At 37.0% G+C, this 22,940-nt stretch overlaps 4 long non-coding RNA genes across 4 annotated transcripts; 1 reads left to right on the top strand and 3 right to left on the bottom strand.

Moving 5' to 3' along the window:
* Positions 1–575: 575 nt before the first annotated feature.
* LOC141390522 (uncharacterized) lies at positions 576–951 on the bottom strand. The gene is made up of 2 exons (XR_012409395.1): positions 758–951; positions 576–672 (listed from the first exon to the last, which is right to left on the bottom strand). It is a non-coding gene; the product is annotated as an uncharacterized lncRNA (long non-coding RNA).
* A 3,781-nt stretch (positions 952–4,732) lies between these two features.
* LOC141390524 (uncharacterized) lies at positions 4,733–5,145 on the bottom strand. The gene is made up of 2 exons (XR_012409396.1): positions 4,914–5,145; positions 4,733–4,829 (listed from the first exon to the last, which is right to left on the bottom strand). It is a non-coding gene; the product is annotated as an uncharacterized lncRNA (long non-coding RNA).
* Positions 5,146–9,198: 4,053 nt separating this feature from the next.
* Positions 9,199–9,498, bottom strand: LOC141390525 (uncharacterized). Its single transcript, XR_012409397.1, has 2 exons — positions 9,362–9,498; positions 9,199–9,295 (listed from the first exon to the last, which is right to left on the bottom strand). It is a non-coding gene; the product is annotated as an uncharacterized lncRNA (long non-coding RNA).
* Positions 9,499–20,294: 10,796 nt separating this feature from the next.
* LOC141390526 (uncharacterized) lies at positions 20,295–20,620 on the top strand. The gene is made up of 2 exons (XR_012409398.1): positions 20,295–20,457; positions 20,515–20,620. It is a non-coding gene; the product is annotated as an uncharacterized lncRNA (long non-coding RNA).
* The last annotated feature ends 2,320 nt before the right edge of the window (positions 20,621–22,940 follow it).

Here is a 22,940-nt window from a genome sequence, read left to right on the forward strand (position 1 = left end):
GACGGACAGGGCTAAATCGGCTCCAAAATGCCTAAAACGGATTTCGTCCAATCTTATTTAAGGTCTAAAACCATTATTTCGATTAGGCGCATTTTGCCCGTATATATCGTCATGAATGACAAATCGTAAGTAACGATTTCATAACATTTTCAAAGCGAGGTTTTTGACTTCCTTTTTTTTTTTGCTGTGGTGAGCTAATCATCAGAAAAAAATTCAGAGAGAGATGTGGCCATAAACTGGATTAAAGCGCAAAATTAATGATCTTCTGTGGCAAAGGGACTTAAAAAATAGGCCGATACAATCCGTCTTGGAACTTGATCTAAATTTAGAAGTAATTTTTTATCCTGTCACCAAAAAATACAAATTTTTTTTATTTAAGTATTTTCAATTTTACAATACTTAACTATTACTACGACTAGTCACCTGGACTAACTAGCAGTAATCTCCTAAGGTCATATAGCAAAAATGTCTAAAAATTACCATTTTGATCCACCCTTCTGACTACGTCGGTGACAGGAACCTAAATTCATAAACTAAGATCAAATTTGTAAAACGCTTTAACAAGAACGATTGAGTTTTGATGCACTTTTATAAACATTTTATTCAGGACTATTGTTTTTATATCATTACTGCTGGAGTTCTCTACGATTAGTAGGGATTGATTGGTGGTGGCTATAAATTATAAGGAAAAAAATGAATAGATGTAAATTGCATGTTCTAAATTTTCTCCCAGTTGGAAATGTTCGAAAATACTTACATTGCCATCATTGTAGGCCAATAGGGCGGTGAAAGCAGCAACAACCATTACTAGGAACTTCATTTTTGGGAGATTGTATTTGGAATACTTGACACAACGATGAATTGTGGAGTGATTAAGAAATCTTTCATGGGGGCTTTAAATAGTTCGGTCATTGTAGTGATGAATTACCGATTAAGTGATGTGAGCATGCAAATTAATGCGTGACCAATTGTTGAATTAATTGAAACAAATAAAACCAGGTTCGTGGATCTGAAGTCGGATATAAAAAAGAAATAAACAATATTTAATATGGAAATGGTGAACACTAAAAATTTTGTTGTACTTTGTAATACTTTAGTTCGATTTCAGCCGTAGCCCACCCCTACACATCAACAGCGAGTAACATTTTTTGAGGTATTTTAATTAAGGGATTTCTGTCCTAAGAGCGTAAAAGCATTCTGGTAAAAAAAATGTCGTGTTTAAATCAGGGTTTCCGACTCCAGACCAATTTTTTTCACGACTCCGGCTCCGACTCCGAATAGACTCCGAGGGTAAATTCCTACACCGCTAAAATTAATAAAATGTGTACAAATTTTTGTATATTTGGGCCCATATAGGATAATCTGTGGATTTTTATACCCTTAGCATTTATGCTAACGAGGGTATATACACTTTCATATGGGCAAAATGTGCCTCATCGATATAATGGTTTTAGGCCCCAAGTATGTTTGGACGAAATGTGTTTCAGACAATTTGGAGTCCATTTAGTAATGTCCGTTTGTCGGACTGGTCTCTCTGTCTGGCTGGTGCGCACGATAACTCTCGAACGGATGAGCCGATTGGGTCCAAAATTTGGCTTTCGTATTTTTTTTGTCCAAACTTAGTTTATGTTCGAAGATGGGTTATATAGGTCCACTCCTTCCGGTACCTCCCCCACAAAAGTCCGAAAATGTTCGGAAAATTTGTGCGCACGATAACTCTTGAAGGCAGTAACCGATGTAGTCCATACTTTGAATATCGTGAAATTTTTACCAGACTTAGATCAGGTTCCAATAAGGACTCAATCGGTCCACACCTTCAGGTATCTCCCACACAAAATTTCGGTTTTTGTTGTAACATTTTGTATTCACCGCCCCCATACGACGGTACACATTTTATCTGGCACAAGTCCATACAAAAAGCCCCTATAACACCGTGCGTAGTTGTTGGAGCGCAAGATAACTCTCGAACGAATCTGCCTATTTGGTCCAACATTTGACCTTCGTCATATTTTGTCCAAACTTAGCTTAAGTTCGAAGACAAGCCATATCGGTACACTCCTTCAGGTACCTCCCCCACAAAAGTTCAAAATTTTTCGGAAAAATTGTGCGCACGATAAGTCTTGAAGGGAGTGACCGATGTGGTCCATACATTACACACCCTAATATATCTACCAGATGTATATCAGTTTTGAGTATGGATTATATTTGTCCACTCCATTGCGTACCTCCCACACAAAATTTAGGATAAGTTCACTTTAAACCTGCTCTCGAATCACTTTTATTTCTGTTGAAGCCATATTCATTCGCTGCCTCAATTACGACGGTAAAAGTTTTTTCAGGGGCAAGTCCATTCTTCTTGATAAAACTGGCCGAAAGGTGTAAAAACCCCAAAGCACTATATGTAGTCGCTGAAGAGCACAATAACTCTCGAACTGATCAACCGATTTGGTCCAAAATTTGGCTTTCGTCATATTTTGTCCAAACTTAGTCTCAGTTCGAAGATGGGCAATAACTTCCGGTACTTCCCCCTCAATATTTAAAAAATTTCACCAAAAATGCAAAACGGAATGCACGATGTCTCTTGAAAGGGGCAACCAATTTGTTCAAAACTTTGGATATCCTTATATGTTGTCCAAATTTAGTTTAACTTCCAAAATGACCGATATCGATTTTCTAGTCCATAATTTATGCGACGACCCACTGAAAGGACTAGTGGGCGCGATATATATTAAAAATAAGATCAACTTTCGTAATGGACTATGTCGGTCCATTCCTTTAAGTACCTCCTCCCCAACACTTTTGAATTTTAATCCTAATCCACATTTTTGTCGGCAAGTTCGAATGTCCAAAACGGGCCACAAAATTCTGAAAAGACCCTAAATACATTCGATCTGTGCGTAGATGATAGTTAAAATACCATACCATATTCTGACACCGCAGCGTGATAGAAAATTAAAAAATTGAAGACACGTGGCTCGTCGTTTTTCCCTATCTCATCAACTTTCGCTGTTGTAGGCCTCCAATCGTTTGAGGCTTTGATGTAAAAAGGGGCCATTTTTCAAGACTATATCTTCCAAATCGTTGGGAATTTTGAATTTATCTCAGAGGTAAAGCTGTAGATCTTGTCTTAAGGATCAAAAATTGTCAACACATATAATCCATCAAACTTCATTTGCAAGGTCAAAATCGCCAAGGTTAAATTTCTTTTAAAAATTTGTCTCGGGTTTTGGTCTGCAGCTATCAAACCCATCAAATTTGAAGCAAACAACCAACTACAAAAATGTACCTCATATCCCAATAAACATCTTTCTAGAACATATGAACTCTGTATAGACGGTTCTTAAAGGTCAAAATAACAAAGCAAATGGGATTTCTATCCTGTTTTCTCTGGTTCTGGTCCACAGATACTAAATCGTTCCATATTCAAGAAAACAACCAACTAAATACGAAACCTTTCAAATTTACTTGAGTTTCTAACAGTTTGTTATTTCCAAACCTGAGCAATTCCCTCTGTTAAAAATAATTTAATTGTTCTTGAATTTCAGCCGTGAGAATCATTCCTAGAATCCTCATATGTTCTAGAAAGTTGTTTACTGAAATCTTAGGTACATTTTTGTAGTTGGCGGTATCCCTAATTTTTGGGCGGTTTAGTATCTTTGGACCAGAATCGGAGAAAAAAGTGTAAAAATTGAATATTTTCTAATGTTTTTTGCTATTTTCACCTTTTAGAACCGTCAATAGACATTTCGCATGTTCCAGAAAGTTGTTCATTGATGCTACATTATTGCAGATGGTTGTTTTCTTGAATATTGAACAGTTAAGTGTCTGTGGACCAGAATCAGAGAAAACAGGATAAAAATCCCATTTGATTTGTTATTTTGACCTTTAAGAACCGTCTATACAGAGTTCATATGTTCTAGAAAGATGTTTATTGGGATCTGAGGTACATTTTTGTAGTTGGTTCTTTTAACACGGTGCGGTGTCAGAATATGGTTAATAATTTTCGTGTTGCACAGTGTAGTTTAATACAAAAAATTTCAAGAAAATCGAAAAGTACAATCGTTGATAAAAATTGATTTTAAAATTTAAATCGCGAAAATTACAACCATGCACACTGTGCAAAATTTTTTATATAAAGCTGATAAAAAGTACAAAAAAAGATTTGTTCTATTTGTTCTTGCATATAGTTTTTACAGAATTCGACTTTTTCAAGCCCGATATCTCTGGAAAATTTAGTAAAAAAATTTGCCGCCGCCGAAAATGTTGATGTTCTGGCTCCCGATCATCATAAAATTTCAGCATGATCCCAGATGTGGCCAAAACTGGATTAAAGCGCAAAATTATTGATCTGCTGTGGCGAAGGGACTTAAATAATAGGCCGATCCGTCTTGGAACTTGATCTAAATTTGGAAGTAATTTTTTATCCTGTCACCAAAAAATAATTTTTTTTATTTAAGTATTTTCAATTTTACAATACTTAACTATTACTACGACTAGTCACCTGGACTAACTAGCAGTAATCTCCCAAGGTCATATAGCTCGATTAATGAAATTAATTAAAAACCTCACAAAAATAATGGTTTTCGCCTTAAAAAGGCAAAAACTAAAAAAAAATACAAAAAATGTCTAAAAATTACCATTTTGACCCACCCTTCTGACTAGGTCGGTGACAGGAACCTATCATCATAAACTAAGATCAAATTTGTAACACGCTTTAACAAAAACGATTGAGTTTTGATGCACTTTTGTAAACATTTTATTCAGGACTATTGTTTTTATATCATTACTGCTGGAGTTCTCTACGATTAGTAGGGATTGATTGGTGGTGGCTATAAATTATAAGGAAAAAATGAATAAATGTAAATTCCATGCTCTAAATTTTCTTCCAGTTGGAAATGTTCGAAAATACTTACATTGCCATCATTGTAGGCCAATAGGGCGGTGAAAGCAGCAACAACCATTACTAGGAACTTCATTTTTGGGAGATTGTATTTGGAATACTTGACACAACGATGAATTGTGGAATGATTAAGAAATGTTTCATAGGGGCTTTATATAGTTCGTTCAATGTAAAATATCCAATGGAAAAATATTACTTCTTAAGTGGTGTGAGTGAATGCAAATTAATGCGTGACCAATTGTTGAATTAATTGAATAGCAAATAAAACCAGGTTCGTGGATCTGAAGTCGGATATAAAAAATAAATAAACAATATTTAATATGGAAACGGTGAATACTGAACATTTTGTTGTACTTTGTAATACTTTAGTTCGATTTCAGCCGTAGCTCACCCCTACACATCAACAGCGAGTCACATTTTTGAGGTATTTTAATAAAGGGCTTTCTGTCCTAAGAGCGTAAAAGCATTCTGGTAAAAAATGTCGTGTTTCAATCAGGGTTTCCGACTCCAGACCAATTTTTTTGCACGACTCCGGTTCCTGCTCCGACTCCGAATCGACTCCGAGGGTAAATTCTACACCGCTAGAATTAATAAAATGCGTACAAATTTTTGTATATAGGATAATCTGTTGATTTTTATACCTCAGCATTTATGCTAACGAGGGTATATACACTTTCATACGGGCAAAATGTGCCTCATCGATATAATGGTTTTAGACCCCAAGTATGTTTGGACGAAATGTGTTTCAGACAATTCGGAGTGGATTGAGCAATGTCCGTCCTTCTTTCTGGTGCGCACGATAACTCTCGAACGGATGAGCCGATTGGGTCCAAAATTTGGCTTTCGTAACTTTTTGTCCAAACTTAGTCTAAGTTCGAAGATGGGTTATATAGGTCCACTCCTTCCGGTACCTCCCCCACAAAAGTCCGAAAATGTTCGCAAAATGCGTGCACACTATAACTCTTGAAGCGAGTAACCGATGTGGTCCATACTTTGCATATCGCGAAATTTTTACCAGACTTAGATCAGGTTCCAATAAGGACTCAATCGGTTCCCACACAAAATTTCGGAAAAGTTCAGTTTAGGATCAGCTCTCGAATCGCTTCGGTTTTTGTTGTAACATCTTGTATTCACCGCCCCCATACGACGGTACAAATTTTATCTGGGGCAAGTCCATACTTCCTGGGAATATAGCCTGAAACGTACAAAAAGCCCCTATAACACCGTGCGTAGTTGTTGGAGCGCAAGATAACTCTCGAACGAATCTGCCTATTTGGTCCAACATTTGACCTTCGTCATATTTTGTCCAAACTTAGCTTAAGTTCGAAGACAAGCCATATCGGTACACTCCTTCAGGTACCTCCCCCACAAAAGTTCAAAAATTTTCGGCAAAATTGTGCGCACGATAAGTCTTGAAGGGAGTGACCGATGTGGTCCATACATTACACACCCTAATATATCTACCAGATGTATATCAGTTTTGAATATGGATTATATTTGTCCACTACTTTGCGTACCTCCCGCACAAAATTTCGGATAAGTTCACTTTAAATCTGCTCTCGAATCACTTTTATTTCTATTGAAGCCATATGCATTCGCTGCCTCAATTACGACGGTAAAAGTTTTTTCAGGGGCAGTTCCATTCTTCTTGATAAAACTGCCTGAAAGGTGTAAAAACCCCATAGCACTATATGTAGTCGCTGAAGAGCACAATAACTCTCGAATTGATCAACCGATTTGGTCCAAAATTTGGCTTTTGTCATATTTTGTCCAAACTTAGTCTCAGTTCGAAGATGGGCAATAACTTCCGATACTTTCCCCTCAATACTTAAAAAATTTCACTAAAAATGCAAAACGGAATGCACGATGTCTCTTGAAAGGGGGCAACCAATTTGTTCAAAACTTTGGATCTCCTAATATGTTGTCCAAATTTAGTTTAACTTCCAAAATGACCGATATCGATTTTCTAGTCCAAAATTTATGCGACGACCCACTGAAATGACTAGTGAGCGCGATATCTACCAAAAATAAGATTCCTCCTCCCCAACACTTTTGAAATTTCCTAATCCACATTTTTGTCGGCAAGTTCGAATGTCCAAAACGGTCACAAAATTCAGAAAAGACCCTAAATACATTCGATCTGTCCGTAGATGATAGTTTAAATACCATAACATATTCTGACACCGCAGCGTGATAGAAGATTAAAAAATTGAAGACACGTGGCTCGTCGTTTTTCCTCGTTTTTCCTATCTCATCAACTTTCACGGTTGTAGACCTCCAAATGTTTGAGGCTTTGATGTAAAAAGGGGCCATTTTTCAAGACTATATCTTCCAAACCGTTGGGAATTTTGAATTTATCTCAGAGGCAAAGTTGTAGATCTTGTCTTAAGGAACAAAAATTGTGAACACATATAATCCATCTAACTTCATCTGCAAGGTCAAAATCGCCAAGGTTAAATTTCTTTTAAAAATTTTTCTCGGGCTATCAAACCGATCAAATTTGAAGCAAACAACCGACTACAAAAATGTACCTCAGATCCCAATAAACATCTTTCTAGAACATATGAACTCTGTATAGACGATTCTTAAAGGTCAAAATAACAAAGCAAATGGGATTTCTATCCTATCTCTGGTTCTGGTCCACAGATACTAAACCGTTCAATATTCGAGAAAACAACCAACTAAATACCAAGCCTTTCAAATTTACTTGAGTTTTTAACAGTTTCCTAGAATCCTCATATGTTCTAGAAAGTTGTTTACTGAAATCTTAGGTACATTTTTGTAGTTGGCGGTATCCCTAAGTTTTGGGCGGTTTAGTATCTTTGGACCAGACCAAATAGAATATTTTTAAATGTTTTTTGGTATTTTCACCTTTTTGAACCGTCAATAGACATTTCGCATGTTCCAGAAAGTTGTTCATTGATGTCTTTGCTACATTATTGCAGATGGTTGTTTTCTTGAATATTGAACGGTTTAGTATCTGTGGACCAGAACCAGAGAAAACAGGATAAAAATCTCATTTGCTTTGTTATTTTGACCTTTAAGAGCTGTCTATACAGAGTTCATATGTTCTAGAAAGATGTTTATTGGGATCTGAGGTACATTTTTGAAGTTGGTTGTTTGCTTCAAATTTGATCGGTTTGATAGCTGCAGACCAAAACCCGAGCAAAATTTTTAAAAGAAATTTAACCTTGGCGATTTTGACCTTGCAGATGAAGTTTGATGGATTATATGTGTTCACAATTTTTGTTCCTTAAGACAAGATCTACAACTTTGCCTCTGAGATAAATTCAAAATTCCCAACGGTTTGGAAGATATAGTCTTTAAAAAAGACCCCTTTTTACATCAAAGCCTCAAACCTTTGGAGGCCTATAACCGCGAAAGTTGATGAGATAGGGAAAAACGGCGAGACACGTGTCTTCTCTTTTGTGGTCTTCTATCACGGTGCGGTGTCAGAATATGGATAATTATTTTCGTGTTACACAGTGTAGTTATTAAACAAATTTCAAGAAAATCGAAAAGTACAATCATTGATAACAATTGATTTTAAATTTTAAATCGCGAAAATTACATCCATGCCCACTGTGCAAAATTTTTTATTAGAAAGCTAATAAAAAACTACAAAAATATATTTGTTCTATTTGTTCTTGCATATAGTTTTTACAGAATTCGACTTCTTCAAGCCCGAGATCTCTGGAAAATTAAGTAAACAAATTTGCCGCCGCCGAAAATGTTGATGTTCTGGCTCCCGATCATCATAAAATCTTAGGATGAGCCCAGATGTGGCCATAAACTGGATTAAAGTGCAAAGTTATTGATCATCTGTGGCGAAGGGAGTTAAAAAATAGCCGATACAATCTTCTATCACGGTGCGGTGTCAGAATATGGTTAATTATTTTCGTGTTGCACAGTGTAGTTTAATACAAAAAATTTCAAGAAAATTGAAAAGTACAATCTTTGATAAAAATTGATTTTAAATTTTAAATCGCGAAAATTACATCCATGCACACTGTGCAAAATTTTTTACAGAAAGCTGATAAAAACTACAAAAATAGATTTGTTCTATTTGTTAGTTTTTTCAGAATTCGACATTTTCAAGCCCGATATCTCTCGACAATTTAGTAAAAAAATTTGCCGCCGCCGAAAATGTTGATGTTCTGGCTCCCGATCATCATTAAAAATACCAAAAAGATCTAAAAATTACCATTTTGACCCACCCTTGTAACTACGTCGGTGACAGGAAACTATCTTCAAAACTAAGATCAAATATATATAAAGCTTTAACAAAAACGATTGAGTTTTGATGCACTTTTATAAACATTTTATTCAGGACTATTGTTTTTATATCATTACTGCTGGAGTTCTCTACGATTAGTAGGGATTGATTGGTGGTGGCTATAAATTATAAGGAAGAAAATGAATAAATGTAAATTCCAGTTGGAAATGTTCGAAAATACTTACATTGCCATCATTGTAGGCTAATAGGGCGGTGAAAGCAGCAACAACCATTACTAGGAACTTCATTTTTGGGAGATTGTATTTGGAATACTTGACACAACGATGAATTGTGGAATGATTAAGACATCTTTCTTGATGGCTTTAAATAGTTCGCTCATTGTAGGGAAATATTACCAATTAAGTGATGTGAGCATGCAAATTAATGCGTGACCAATTGTTGAATTAATTGAATAGCAAATAATACCAGGTTCGTGGATTTGAAATCGGATATAAAAAAACAAATAAACAATATTTAATATGGAAATGGTGAACACTCAACATTTTGTTGTACTTTGTAATAATTTTTGATTGATATCTATTTTTATTTAAGTAACACTTTAGTTCGATTTCAGCCGTAGCTCACCCCTACACATCAACAGCGAGTCACATTTTTGGAGGTATTTTAATTAAGGGCTTTCTGTCCTAAGAGCATAAAAGCATTCTGTAAAAAAAATGTCGTTTTCAATCAGAACAGACTCCAGAACAATTTTCTTCACGACTCCGGTTCCGGCTCCGACTCCGAATCGACTCCGAGGGTAAATTCCTATACCGCTAAAATTAATAAAATGTGTACAAATTTTTAACTTTTTTGTATATTTGGGCCCATATAGGATAATCTGTTGATTTTTTCCTAACATATTAGTAAGAAAGGGCATCAGTTCGAATATCACTGTGCAACACGAAAATTATTAACCATATCTGACACCGCACCGTGATAGAAGATTAAAAATTGAAGACACGTGCCTCGTCGTTTTTCCCTATCTCATCAACTTTCGCGGTTGTAGGCCTCCAAAGGGTTTGAGGCTTTGATGTAAAAAGGGGTAATTTTTCAAGACTATATCTTCCAAACCGTTGGGAATTTTGAACTTATCTCAGAGGCAAAGTTGTAGATCTTGTCTTAAGGAACAAAAATTGTGAACACATATAATCCATCAAACTTCATGTGCAAGGTCAAAATCGCCTAGGTTAAATTTCTTTTAAACATTTTTCTCGGGTTTTGGTCTGCAGCTATCAAACCGATCAAATTTGAAGCAACAACCGACTACAAAAATGTACCTCAGATCCCAATAAACATCTTTCTAGGACATATGAACTCTGTATAGACGGTTCTTAAAGGTCAAAATAACAAAGCAAATGGGATTTTTATACTGTTTTCCCTGGTTCTGGTCCACAGATACTTAACCGACCAAGTTCGACCTAATTCAAAATTGATTCTGAAATCTTTTTATTAGGTCGAACTTTAGTCTTTTATCAGATATGACTTAAGCAAGAATGCCATGCTTCTTATGTGTCGAGGCCTTAAGAAACACTACCAAATTTGAGTGTGTTTTTCAAATTAGTTTTCTGTTTTGAAGCAAAAGCAAGGAAATAAATTTCGAAAACTAAAGTTTGGGTGTTTTTCATTCGCACACATTTTTGTTTCGAAATACATAAACCGGCTGTAAGAAGTTTTGTTGAAAATGACCTCTGTTTTCATTAAAGCATTCTGCGGAGCCAACTCTTGCTCGAAAACTAATAATCCGATTGTCATATATTTTGTGGGCTTATCAAGGACATCAAAATCTAGTCATTCATCGATTGATTTTGTAAAAATATTGGATTTTACGGGAATGGCATGGAAAAAGACATAATTTCAATTTTTGGCTTACAAAAATGACGTTGTTGGTTATAAAACGGGCAAAAAAGATTTGAAACATAAAATCTATTGATGAATTACTAGAGGAACATTTCTGTAAAAAAATGTTTATGTAGAAAGTCTGATTTTTCTTTTTCAGTTCAAGAACAAAAAGACATGGAAGGAACTAAGCTAAAAATATAAAATAATCTACAATAGGATTTATTCATTATATTTATCTGAAAATATTTAATCTCAAAATAATGAATCAATATCGCTAAACAAAGATATAAAGCTACTGACTCAAGCATTATTGGGGGTCAATAAAAAAACATAATTCAGAACTTCTGATATGGGTCCCTCGTAGTTCTTAATATACTCAATAGGGGCTTTCATTCCCAACGTGAATTTTTTACCTCAAGACTTTGACTTCTATTTTATGTCACTGTGTAATAAGTAGAATTTCCCATAGCGAACATAATGTCCTTCATAGGAGTACAACAGGTCCTTTAATAGAAGACAAGGATGACATCTCACAAAAGACAAGATAGGAAGATCAGTAGATTTTTTGTGTCGACCGAGATATACCCTCAGCCTATGTGAATTGAGACTTTCATCTACGGACAGGTCGATTTTATTTAGGGTCTTTTCAGAATTTTGAGGTCCTTTTTGGACAATTGAACTTGCCGACAAAAATGTGGATTAGGAGTAAAGTTAAAAAGTTATGCGGAGGAGGTACTTGAAGAAATGGAACGACTGCGCGATAGGCCATTATGGAAGTGGATCTTATTTGGGGAGTCATATCGTTTCGATAGATATAGCGGCCACTAGTCATTTCAGTGAGTCATCGTATAATTTTTGGACCAGTATGCCAGGAAGCATGGACTTGCCCACGGAAAATATAATGTCGATCTAAGCAGGACCTCAACGAACAGCATCGGTATAAATTTACAAAGGATCTTCGAACAGAGCCTAAACTGCACTTAGACACAAATGTTGAATATTTGTGGAGGAGGTACCCTACGATGAGGACCCATCTGGATCATTTTAGAAATTAAACTAAATTTGGACAAAATATTAGGATATCCAAAGTTTGAACCAATTCCATCTTCCCATCTTCGAACTGAAACGAAGTTTGAACAAAATATGACGAAGGTCAAATTTGGGCCAAATCGGTTGCTCAGTTCGAGAGTTATCGTGCTCTACCTCCTATGGTGCCATATGGATTTTTTACACCATTCGGGCTGTTTTCACAAGAAGTATGGATTTGCCCCTGAAAAAAATTTACCGTCATAATTGAAGCAGGGAATGCAATTTACTTCAACAAAAATCAAAGTCATTAGAGAGCAGGTCTTAAAGTGAACTTATCCCAAATTTTGTGTGGACAAATATAGTTCATATTCGAACCTAATCTATATCTGGTAGATATATTAGGATGTATGACTTATGGACCAAATCGGATACTCCTTTCAAGAATTATACTGCGCACAGTTTTTCCGAACATTTTTGAACTTTTGTGTGGGAAGTACCTGAAGGAGTGGACCGATATGGCTAACCTTCTAACTTAAACTAAGTTTGGATAAAATACTACGTAGGCCAAATTTTGGACCGAATCGGCAGATCCCTTCGAGAGTTATCTTGCGCTCCAACCCCTACACACGGTGTCATAGAGTTATTTTGTCCAGCAAAATTGCTCGACTCCGACTCGTAGACTCCGACTCCGAAACCCTGGTTTCAATATTAGTGCTTCAATGTCTGGTTCCATTTAGTACATCTAAAACACTATCAAAAACATCTTATGTTATCGATTATGAACCTGGTACTTTTCGTAAAAAAATTACCTCCTTATATCAACTGCGATTCTCATTTTCATCTCTATCTGTTAGTACTTTACATATAAATATAAATACATACATAAGTACGAATTTCCGAAACTTTTGCCAATAATTTAAAATTCCAGCTAACTTTACACAATAACAGGTTGTGCCAAATTCAGTACCATTTAGTACTTTTCTTAGTATGTATTTCCAAAACCATCTCAATATCCCCAGATGCAAACAGTGATTCTAAGAACAAATTGTAGAAGTCCAGCTATGTTCCTACACCCGATATCAAATTTAGTTTAATTTAGTACTTTTCATATGTTTATGGTACGTATTTATTAAAAAAACCTCCATAGACCACCCTACAAACCAACACTCACCCTCAAAAAATACAAAATACAGACTCCAGATCTACCCCTACAACCAATAACAAATTGAGTGTCACTTAGTAATTTTCTTATACTTATGGTACGTATTTCGACACCAACATATCTCAACCCTACACTGACATTAATACCAAATAATAACAGTAACCCAGCCAGCATTTTTTGAAAAATTTAATCAAATTCGAGTCTTTTTTGATCCTACTGCACGATTAAAAAGCTGGAATATGAGCTCAGTTTCTGATCATAAATGACTCCTTTGTCGGTAGGAAAACGTAACCTCAGGCGACTCTTCTAAACAAATCACAAATGAGTCTACCTCTGCATTAGTTTCGAGTCATTTTTGCCCATTTTCATGAGTCTTAAGGGAGTCACTTATGAGTATTTTTATTAGACGAAATAAATTTAAAAAAAATCTTTTTATTCATTTTTGTTCCTTTCCTTTGTTTTATTGTCTTTTCTGCTTTGTTATGTCTTTTAATTATCCTTTATGTTGCGCGGTGGTTAGTATACTGCTTATTCATTTCACTTGGCAAAACTTGAACATGTGTTGTGTTTTCTACACACTTAATATTATACGTTACATTTATATCAAAGTTTTGTAGAAAGTGTATATGAGAATTATTTACTACCAAACAAAAATAAAACAAAACAATCAGTTTTTAATCACCTAACTGTTTAAAATATGATCAGAATATACATAATTATAATCACTTTTCAAACACCTGTATGACCATTTTTTGATTAAGCATTTTTCAATCTTCCAGATGATCAAAATGTGACAATAAATAACAAAAAATTCTCACATTTTAAACACCTCAATGATTTATTTGTGATTGCTACACATTTGTTGTTGTATTTTAAATTGAACTCTTTTTAATCATTACAGGGAGTCACTTTCGAGTCCCTTTCTGATCACACAAGCGACTTAATCAATTTTTGATCACCGAAAGGACTCTAAAAAGACTCCTCAATGTGATTTTTGAAAAAACAGTCTTCTAAATGCTATCTGGGAATATTAATTCCAAATCTCTGGATTCCAGGTCTATCCGTTCGTCAAATATCAAATTGTACCAAACTTAGAACCATTTAGTACTCTTTGTACTCATGAGTACGATTTTCCAAAACTCATTCACTTCAACAGTAACCTTGATTCCAAATACATAGCAGGATTCCAGTTCTATCCTACTTACTTATTTAGATGGCCCATTAAAGAACATTTGTTCCATAGACCGAACTAAGAAAATATATCCAATTATCTCTGTTTAGCGCTTCGCTTTCTGGAATACCGCGCCATAACATCTCTTTATCCACTTGTTTGCGCCATCTATTTTTGGCCTGCCAATTCTACGTGCACCGCCATGAGGCCCGAATTTATACGCCTTTTTATCGGGTTCATCATCGCTCATTATGATATGGCCTAGCCAACGCAATCGCTGCATCTCGATACGTTTATCTATACTGATGTCGTTGTATAGCAGATGCAGCTCGTGGTTCATGCGAAGTCGATATTCACCGTTAACGCAGATTGGTCCGTAAATCTTTCGAAGACTTTTTCTCTCAAACACGCCAAGCACTGCCTTATCTGCTTGCGCAAGTACCTAGGCTTCTGAACCATACATCAGCACGAGTAGTATCAGTGTTTTGTAAAGCGTTATTTTTGTTTGACGAGTTGTGGCTTTGTTTTTAAACTGCTTACTTAAGCCAAAGTATCATCTGTTGGCCAATACAATTCTTATTTTTATTTCACAACCGATGTCGTTTGTTGTGTTCACGGCGGTGCCGAGGTATACGAAGTCTTTTACGAGGGTCACTAAAAACCTTCTGGCCTAGGCAACACGTAGAGTCTCCAGGCGTCCTTTTACAATTTTATTGGAAAGTTTAATAGTTTTTAGCCTAAGTGTACTCAGGACAGTTTCACATACGACCATGTGTTGTGTTCTTTACAGTGACTTGAAAAAATCACTTTGCATAAAAAAGTGTTAAAAAAGAGTAAAAGTTAATTTACTTGTGAACATTTTCGTCCGATAATTTTTCACAACTTTCGACGTGGAGAATCACGGACCAACTAACATTTGATATTGCATGCACGCTTGGCGCCAAAAATGGGGGGTTTCTCGTTGGATCCCGTGTTGGGAGGTGCAAGAAATTTCGAAAAAATACGCGGTGCTTCAATGACGGTGCTTCAAAAGACGTTTAAAAGGTGGATCCAGGTGACGAATCATGCGTATGAGCCCGAAAAATCGCGGCAATCGCCAGTAGATGCTGTAAAAGCGTTCAAAAACCATGTTTTGGGAGGTGTCTCAATCAAGCCACTGTAAACAACACAACACATAGTCGTATGTCAAACTGTCCTGAGTACACTTAGGCTAAAAACTGTTAAACTTTCCAATAAAATTGTCAAATGACGCCTGGCGACTCCTCGTCTTGCCTAGGCCAAAAGGTTTTTTAGTGACCCTCGTACTACCTCAAAATTATAGTTAGTCCGAGCTCAATGGACGCATTGCGCGTCGACACCATCAACTTGGCCTTCTCGCCGTTTACCGCCAGACCCACTTTAGCAGATTCTCCTTCGACCTTCATAAAGGTATCGGTTACTTCAGCATCAGCATAAGCAAGTAACATGTGGCTATTGGTGTAGATTGTGCCACTTCTTTTGACGTTTGCCTCTCGTATAACTTTTTTTTTGGAGGATGTTGAAAAGATCACGAAAAGCTGTCTCCTTGCCTGAAACCTCTTTTGGTACAAAACACTTCGGAGAGGTTCTTTCCTATTTTAACTAAAGATCTTGTGTCAGTTAGAGCCATTTTAAAACAAAGCCAAATGGGCTTTGCGGGGATACCAAATTCAGACATGACTTGAAATTCCTTTGAACGTAGCGGGCTGTCGAAAGCTGCTTTTATAATCGACAAGAAAGTGGTAGGTGTCGATCTGCATCTCTTGGGTTTTCTCTAGGATTTGCCGCAGGGTAAATATCTGGTCGATGGTGGACTTGCCAGGTCTAAAGCCGCATTGGTATGATCCAATTATTTCGTTGACCATGGGCTTTAGTCGTTCGCACAATATCCCTGACACTATCTTGTAGGCGATAGGTGGAAGACTTATGCCCCTATAGTTTGAGCATACAGTCTTATCTCCTTTCTTGTGGACGGGACATAGGATGCTCAGGTTCCAATCGTCGGGTACGCGTTCTTCCTGCCAGATGGAGGTAACCAGCTGATGCACACACTTTATCAGCGTGTCGCCTCCGGTTTTAAACAGCTCGACTGTTAGGCCATCAGCTCCTGCTGCCTTATTACTCTTCAGCCGGTTTATTGTTGTCTTTACCTCATCTTGGCCGGGTGGTATACATTCAATACCATCTTCTGGGATTGAATCTGTGGTATCTTCGTCGACTTCGCTACTATTAGATACCAACAGTTTGGAAAAATGCTCTTTCCATATCCTTAGAACACTAGCTGCATCAATTACCAAATTATCTTGCTGGTCTTTACAGGAAGATGTGCCAGTTCCAAAGCAATCACTTTGGTGTTCACTCTTTGGTAGAATTTTCGGACTTCATTCTGGCTCACCCCCGCTTTTCCATTTCTCTCTTTTTCTAGCGGAAAATACGTTTCTCTTCTCTCCTTTTCACTTGATATCTCCCTCGTGCTGTACGCGTTGCTACTGAATGTAAAGTAGCTCTATATGCCGCATTTTTCTCTTCGGTAGCAGCACGACACTCCTGGTCATACCATGAATTCCTTTGAGGAGGTATCTGGTATCTAAGTATGGATTTTGCGGCTGTTTGCATGGAGTGGGCAATATTTTGCCATTGTGTTGTTATGTTATCGGGACAAGGAGTGCTCTCAATAAGCAATTGGGCTAGTTGAGTGGAATATGCTGTGGCTATCTGTTGTGTTTGCAGCCTATCGATGTCCAACTTCCGCGTCGTGTCTGTTCGTGCTTTATTTGCAACGTTTAGACGGGTACGTACCTTTGCTGCAACAAGGTAGTGGTCCGAGTCAATGTTTGCGCCTCGGAACGATCGTACATCCAACACGCTCGATGAATGTCTTCCATCTATGACAACACGATCAATTTGATTATTTGATCTGGAGACAGCCAGGTGCCCTTATGAATATCGAGATGCTTAAATCTGGTACTGCTAACTACCATGTTTTTTGCAGCTGCAACGTCTATCAGCCTCATACCATTGTTAGATATTTCACTGTGGAGACTGAATTTCCCATCTGTTGGGACAAATATATTCTCCTTTCCAATTTAGTCATTAAAATCGCCTAGTATAATTTTAATGTCATGGACAGGACAACAGTCATATGTTTTTTTAAGCGCTCATAAAATATATCTTTGGTCAGTTCGTCCTTGTCTTCAGTGGGAGCATGAGCGCAAATAAAGCTGATGCTGAAGAATTTTGCTTTTATTCGAATTGCAGAAAGTCTTTCATTCACTGGGGTAAAGCTGGAAACCAGATGTTTCAACTTCCGACCAACTACAAATCCGCAACTAAACTCATGCTTTATGTCATGGCAGCGTCACCTTTAGGTGCTGTTGTGACGCCTTTCCCGTTCCATCGTATTTCCTGTATGGCAGTAATGTCGGCCTTGTACTTTTCAAGTACATCTGCCAATGCGAAGACTGCACCTTCTCTATAAAGAGTGCGAACATTCCAGGTGCAGATTCGCAGATCATGGTCCTTAAAACGTTTGCGGGGTTCGTCAACTTTAGAGGGGTTTGTTTTTCTTTTCTTTCGTTTTTTCATAGTAGGCTGTTTTTTCTAGGGGAGTGTTACTAACCCGACGCCCAAACCCATGTTTTTAACGTTCTTATGGGCGAACGCGCGGCACATGTTAGCTCACTACCTTTAACGGGTGTTAAAGGCAGTTCCCCAGGTGACACCACGGGGTGGTCAGTGTCCACTTGAGATGAAAGAGGGACCAAAATAAATCTTGGGCTTTGCCATGTTCAAGACGGTCAGGACCGTTCCTTGGTATCTTCCATCCCCTACGTCACCCATCAACCTACACTGACATTAATACCAAATAATAACAAATATCAGGATTCCAGCTCCAATACCAAATTGTACCAAACTTAGTACCATTTAGTACTGTTCATACTCAAAAGTACGATTTTGCAAAACTCATTCACTTCAACAGTAACCTTAATTCCAAATAACAGGATTCCAGTGCTATCCATGAACTCAAATCCAAAATTTACCATTTAATAGCAATACATATGAATTTCCAAAACTACCTCAATCCTACACTCCAACATTAATCTCAATTCCAAATTTCGGGATTCCAGCTCTCTCTGTTCACCCAATTCCCCGTTGTATCAAATTTAGTACCATTTAGAACTTTTATACCCATACCAGAAAAAATTTAATTCCAAAATTCAGTATTCTATCTCTATCCGTTCACTCAAGTCTTCATTGTACGAAATTTAGTACCATTTAGTACTTTTCGTACCCATAAATACGAATTTCCAAAACGACCTCAATCTTACACTCCAACAGAAATCTCAATTCCAAATTCCAGGATTCCAGCTCTATCCGTTCAGCCAAACCACCATTGTACTAAATTTGGTACCACTTAGTACTTTTTCGTACCCATAAGTACGAATTTCCAAAACTATCTCAATCCTACACTCCAACAGTAATCTCAATTCCAAATTTCAGGATTCCAGCTCTATCCGTTTACCAAATCCAAATTGTACCAAATTTAGTACCATTTAGTACTTTTCGTACCCATAAATACGAATTTCCAATTTCCTACACTTGAACAGTAATCTCAATTACAAACTTCAGGATTCCAGCTCTATCCGTTCACCCAAATCCAAATTGTAGCAAATTTATAACCATTTAGTACTTTTCGTACCCATAAGTACGAATTTCCAAAACTACCTCAATCCTACTACACTCCAACAGAAATCTCAATTTCAAATTTCAGGATTCTAGCTCTATCCGTTCACCCAAATTCCCATTGTACCAAATGTAGTACCATTTACTACTTTTCGTACACATAAGTACGAATTTTCAAAACTACCTCCATATTTCAATCCTATGTTCAAACAGATCCTAATTCCAAATTTTGGTTCATCCAAATTCAAATTGTACCAAATTTAGTACTTTTCATATAAAAGAGTACACATTTTAAAAATCACCTCCTTGTATCAAACAACCTTCTAGACCTTGACTCTCCATTTCAAGATTCCACCTCTATCCATTCACATAATACCAAATTGTACCAAATTTAGTACATTTTAGTACTTTTCGTACACATTTAGTTCGAATTTCTAAAAACTCTTTAGTACATCTATCCTATCATCAGTGACCCTCTAGCTCTACTGGTTCACCAAATACAAATGGTACTATATTCACCTTTAAGTACTTTTTACCGTTTTCGAACGAATTTCCAAAAACCCAGACTTACCTGACACCTTCGGACCAAGACTGACCCTCACCCAAAATTTCAAGACTATAGGTTCTGCCGCTTCGTCTGGGCGGTGATGAATCCACCAGTAAGTCAGTCAGTCAATCAGTGAGTCAATTAGAGTTGTGCCAAAGGAACTATCTACTTCCCTTCGCAGTTCCAATGGCCCACATTTTTTCTTTGAACAAACTTACTTAATATCACACGTTACATTTCATGATGTTACTCATACGTTTTAGAACTAGTACAAGGAAGTAGGAACTAGATTATTCAACTCTAGAGTCAATCACTTTATTATTTTATTAATTAGAGTTGGGTAATTGAACGACCTAGTTCACAATCTAGTTCATTGGACACCGGTTGTTTGTATGAACAAAATGCGTATACTTAATATCTCACGTTAGTTTGTATGATGTTACTCATACGTTTTTCAACTAGGACAGTGAACTAGGTCGTTCAATTGCCCAACTCTGTTATTAATATAGATAATCAATTTCAATGCATAAAGAATTTTAGACCATTGTGCAATGCATATGCAAATGACCAAATATAAGTTTTGCTTGTGTGCATAATTTACATCTTTAGAACTATTCGGTTTTGAAATTCGAATAAAAATTTAAATCTAATATTTGTTATGCATTCGAATGCATACATCTTCTTCTTAATAAGCCAAGTACATATAAAATCAAAGCAAATCCCCATTTTAGATCATTGTTAAAATTCATTCTGATAAAACAATTTGAAAATGAATTTCCTTGTATTGGTTGCTGCTGCACTCACAGCCTTGCTGGCTAATAATCACGTCGATGTAAGTAATAATTTCGGTTATTATAGATGATCTGTCATTAAAAATGTTTATTTTTAGCCACCACCATTTTATTCCTACACTTAAAGGACACCCACAAATTGGAAAAATTAAACTATTTTATAATAAATATGTAATAAATAATTAAAGTTTTGAAACTTTTAAATATCAGTGTGTGTACTTTTTTTTTTGGCCATGAAAAGTTAAACATATTCTGACAAGAAGACAAAAAATAAGATAGATAAAATACCAAAAATAACAAGTAAGAAAGTGTAAGTTAGCTGTACCGACAGAGATATACCATCAGCCTCGGACCTATAGAAACGAAGCAAACACAATATCGTTTGAAGATTTTGGTCCATTATCGCAGGAAGAATGGACTAGCACCCGAAAAAATTTTATAGTCGCAAGAAGAAGTTTTTTTTGGAAAAAAATTCCAAACAATCCGAGACGAGCTGTTTAACTGCACTTTTCCCAAATTTTGTGGGAAAGGTACCCGAAGAATTGGACCGATATAGCCTAAATTCCAACCTGATACATGATGATGAAATAATACGATGTGCAAAGTTTGGTCCAATCAAAAACTACCTGCGAAAGTTATCTTGGGAAATTGCCAATTTAGGCCTCTATATGACATCTTCGAACTTAAACTAAGTTTGGACAAATATTACGAATGCTAAATTTTAGACCCTTCGTTTGAAAGTTATCTTGCGCACCAGCTAGTCAGACAGACGAACAGATATTGCTAAAACGACTCCAAATTGTCTGAAACAGATTTCGTTCAAATATACTTGGGGTCTAAACCCATTATTTCGATGAGACACATTTTTGGTCGTATCAACGTGTATATATCCTATTTAGCCTAAAACTAAGATTAGGTTAGGTTGAGAAGAGGGGTGATTCAAGATCACCACATGTCCTTAAAAAGAAAGGGCATACACTTAAGCCAGAAGAGGCCTGTTGTGCACTCTAATTTTATGTGTCCTGGAAATTGTTGTTGTTAGTTTAGGAGTTCCGTCCCATTGACGTAGTCCCTCAAGTTTTTGAACCCGATGTCCTTGATATGGTCGAGTCCTGTAATTATGATGTTTCCCATTAGTTGAGTTCTCAAGTTTGTGAAAGCCTGGCAGTGGCAGAGATAGTGTTCCAACGTTTCGTTGTCCTCGCCACATGCCCTGCATTCACTATTCTCCGCACAGCCTATCCTGTGCAGATGCGCTTGTAGTCCTAGATGCCCTGTAAGGACACAAATCAGTCTACTGATATCCTTTTTACTCATCACTAGGAGGTCACTTGTTTTGTCCTGGTCTGGGTTTCCCCATAGGATTTTTGTAGTTTCTCCCTTTTCCTTGTTATTCCATAGGGATACATGAGCATTCTTTGCCCAAGCTTTTAGTTAGTTTAGTTCTATACGCGCCGCCTTTAAAGGTTTGGCATTGTCTAGAGTTACTGTAGGTAGCTCCCTGGCATGTTTTGCTAAGGAGTTTGCTACTTCGTTTCCCGTAATCCCTATGTGTCCTGGTACCCATATAATGTTTACCGAGCCATAATGGGAATAGTCGTTAATTGAATTTTTACACTCTAAGACAGTTTTCGATATTGTTGCCTTACTTGTTATAGCTCTAATTGCTGCTTTACTATCCGTAAGGATGTTAACTGTGAGTGGCCTTGTATTTTTTTTTAAACCAGTTCAGACATTCTGTGATCGCTCGGATCTCGGCCTGGAGGATCGTGTTATGATCCGGCAGCCGAAGGGAGATCCTCGTTTCCGTGTCTACGATATAAAGACCCAGTCCCGTTCTCCCCCCTAACACAGCCCCGTCCGTAAACCCGCAGCTTCCAGCGGGAATCTGTGCTAGGTTTCCATAGATCCACATATCTCTGTCCGGTATTAGAACTTCACACAAAGCTACTTCACTTGATTCTGGTATCCGGTCCGAAATTTTTTAATTTATAGATTCACCCGTAGTGAACCGTAATATGCATTGCTGGTATGTTTGGTGGTCTCCTTCGATCCACTCGCTCATCGCTTTCAGTCTTATAGCCGCGATGGCTGCTTCATACCTTACCAGTATTTCTATCAGGTGGACAAATAGAATTGCCACTAAAGCCCTAGTTGGTGTAGTCCTCATCGCCCCGCTAATACCTAGGCAGCACATTCTTTGGACTCTTTGCAATGTTTCCACATTGTATTTTTTGTCCATAGCTGTCCACCATACAACAGATGCGTAAGTAAGAATCGGTCTTATTACGCTTCTTAATTAAAACCCCATTTTGAGCTTATAGCCCTTCTACAAGTTGACCAACATCTGTGTGCTTTGGTAGCCCTTTCCTGAATATGGTCTTTCCATTTGAGTTTCCTATCTAGAATTACCCCCAGATATTTAACTGTTGGAGATATAGTTAATGTCTTATTCAGGAAAACTGGTTCCTCGACGGAGCCCAATTTCGTTTTCCTAGTGAAAAGACATAACTCTGTTTTTTTC

Source organism: Musca autumnalis, unplaced genomic scaffold, assembly GCF_047663935.1.
Source record: "Musca autumnalis isolate F117 unplaced genomic scaffold, ASM4766393v1 scaffold_1, whole genome shotgun sequence".
Classification (NCBI taxonomy): domain Eukaryota; kingdom Metazoa; phylum Arthropoda; class Insecta; order Diptera; family Muscidae; genus Musca; species Musca autumnalis.